Source organism: Portunus trituberculatus, chromosome 37 (assembly GCF_017591435.1).
Source record: "Portunus trituberculatus isolate SZX2019 chromosome 37, ASM1759143v1, whole genome shotgun sequence".
In the NCBI taxonomy this organism is placed as follows: domain Eukaryota; kingdom Metazoa; phylum Arthropoda; class Malacostraca; order Decapoda; family Portunidae; genus Portunus; species Portunus trituberculatus.
Genome location: NC_059291.1, coordinates 26,351,982 through 26,354,989, shown reverse-complemented (window position 1 = coordinate 26,354,989; position 3,008 = coordinate 26,351,982). Strand labels below are relative to the sequence as shown.

The following is a 3,008-nucleotide window of genomic DNA, read 5'->3' as shown; positions in this document are numbered from 1 at the left end:
ACACTCACACAGACAACTTTCAAACCACTTTTCTATAGGACCATATGACACTATTGTGTACCACACATTACAGCCCCTAACATTAAGTTATGGGAAACGTCCGGTTTAGATCGGTGTTGTCATATCTCTGGTAAATATGCATGAATCACTCTGATTTTTATGTTGTGAAGTATTGGTAACATTTACAGTGCTTACTCCAATTTTGCGAGAAATGGGGCGGCATTGTGAGTTGAAATTTGGAAATCGCAAAATTGGAAGTATTATTCCTATAGGAAAAACTGAATATGGTGGACTCCTCGTCCATGATCGCCTAATTTTCAATATTTTCCTAATATTTTGCCCATATTTATATCACATATATATTGAGCCAGGTATCTCTCCATATGAATGATCACAGTGTTTGTACAATGGCTACAAGAATAAAAAATCTGTCCACCATAGGTTTTTACAGCTTTTTCAATTTTCTCACTTTTTAAATGCCATTCTCACTCTCCCACACCAAACTCTCTGGAAATATCACAGTTCCTTTTTCCATCTCTTTTCATCTTAATTATCTTCATCTTCTACTCCAAAGTTAGCCTAATGTTTTTCTTGGTTGGTGGTGCCATGTCGCACAAAGTCGAGCACAAGGATTCCTCCAAATTTGCAGAAAGAACTCCATGGAGGTGTACGTAAACAAATGGAAGGCAGGAGGGAGCGGGGCAGTGTTGCCAGATGAGCTTCGTTGAATTACTGCTAGATTTTTATGAAAACTAGCCAAAAGCCACCAAACTATGATAAATATAATGTAAATATGATAATAATATAGTATAATATGATAAATATAAATAAATTAATAAAACATTACCTACATAATACAGTAATATATAATTTGCGTGAACGCTCTCTCTACCGCCACCACTCGCAATACCATGAGAAAGGAGCAAGATGGGGAAATTTTTAAAATGGCAATTTTTGGTCCTTGGTCGCAAAATTGGCGTATCGCAAAATTTAAACTTGCAAAATTGGAGTAAGCACTGTACATCAATATTAGACATTCATCCCCATTCTAGTCCTCAACCCTGCCATGCAATTAAAATTGCAACTAAAACTTATGAGTGTTATTATTTGCCTCATAACCTTCATTTTCCTGTGGCTAAAGCCCCATCCAGACGAGGGACAGCTGCCCGCCGTGCAAACACTGTTACCAGATATCATACTGCTTCAACTGTTCTGATGGTGGGAGCGAACATGACGTCAGAAGCGAGAAAACCACAGGCAGACATCCAAGTGCTCTTGGCCGTGGTCAAAGTAATGCCTGCTGGTGTGATGGTTGGCACTCGTACAGTATAGAATAGTATAGAGAGCGTGCCAACCATGTTGCAAAACCCTGCTAAACAAGCGAGGAATATACAATCAACAGGTTGTGCCTGGCGAGCAACTGCCCCTAGTGTGGACACAAGAAGTTCGCCCGCCAGTCTTTGCCCGGTGAACGGAGTAGGGACTGGAACACATCTGGTAGCACTGTTTGTTACCAGATGTGTTTCCTTCGTTCCTGTGCTTATAACGTCATTCTGCTGCTTAATATATGGTAACACTGTTTGCACGGCGGGCAACTGCCCCTCGTCTGGACAGGCCTCAAGACACCTTATGATATGAAATGTTTCCTCATTGTTAGATTTTTCATTTCAGCGTTTGTTTTTGTTTTATGATTTTTTCAAAATACGTTTTACTTTTTTTTACCAAAAAATATTAATACAAAATTACAGCTCACATATATGAAAAAATAGAGATGTGAATTGAATGCAGAAGTATTATTCTGCTTCTTGGGTTTTGTTTAATTGAAATCAAGCTAAAATTGGCTTCAAAATAGATTATGTTTTGAGATACAGGCCGATAAAGTTTATCGATCGATCTCAATCCCGTTATAACACACTAGGAAGTTTATTCAGATTTACTAAATGTTCTTTTTTATTATCTACAATCTCATAATACAATCCTGTGTATTTATAAGCATATCAGGCTCCTAGTCCCCCCTGTCAATGATATGTTAGTCCTGAAGATGCTTTTCTTCCAACATCCAGCTCTCACTTTTTCTGGTTGTGATGTGTTCTTGAAGTTGCATGTTGTGCAGTGCATAGTTATTGTATTCTCGTATACATCAGACTCGAAACTATAGTCAAAGGCAGGATCTGGGCATGAATAACAAGAGGAAAGTAGATTTTTCAGTCTCCTTTTCATCAGCATGACAAGCTCGTTATCACTATCCACATCTTCATTTCCTTTCTCAATATTTTGTAGAAGAGCTTCTCTAATTGTGAGTAATGAGGCCTTTCTTCTTCATTTCCTTTTCTTTGTTCTGAGTGAGATGTGTGGTGTGGGAGTGGCAGGCAGTGGTGAGGGTGGCGGTGGTGGCTAACATAAGGATGTGTACTGGAGCATCTGAGGTGTCAGGTTCAACAAGCTGTCTTTTTATTCTTTGAGCTTCCATACTCTTATTCCAGGTGTTCTTCCTCTACTTATGCCGGGAGACACCGGATCAGTGAAGCTGTTAAGAGTAAGTGCCTAGGCATACCCCATTGCTGTACGAGTGCCATACGGAAAGGGAAAATGGATAATTAGCCACAGCCCTTGGGCCCGACACTCTGGGACTGGCAGTAGGTAAATAGCAAGATGCAGTACCTAAACTACGTGCTGTTTAGCAGAATGAAAGGCAGGTAGCGAGAGACGCAGCAACAACCTCTCTTTCTAATAGCTTTTCCCCTACTGAGTCTCGCTGGTGGCCTTAATTGACACCACCTATAGACAACCACTCACTTTCAGTGTTGCCGTATCATGTCCACCAAAAACAGTTAAGATTTTCGCCTTTTTTTTTTTTTTTGTAGTTTTTGAGTAAAAAAAAAAAAGACGATTCTGCTGATGTAAACAAACGCATGTGGTTGGGTACAGGACCTTTAAATGGCATTTAAACAGAAACCAGTGTGCATTTCACCATAAAACTTCACGAAATAATACCAAACATGTATATC

The 3,008-nt window shown here is 39.5% G+C and overlaps 1 protein-coding gene across 1 annotated transcript in view; it reads right to left on the bottom strand.

Annotated features, from left to right (window-relative positions):
- Positions 1-1,936: 1,936 nt before the first annotated feature.
- Positions 1,937-3,008, bottom strand: part of LOC123514166 (DNA polymerase lambda-like) — a 26,898-nt gene continuing 25,826 nt past the window's right edge. Inside the window, exon 9 of the mRNA XM_045271816.1 lies at positions 1,937-3,008. This exon is cut by the window's right edge and continues 985 nt beyond it. The gene's annotated coding sequence lies outside the window, so the exon portion shown is untranslated.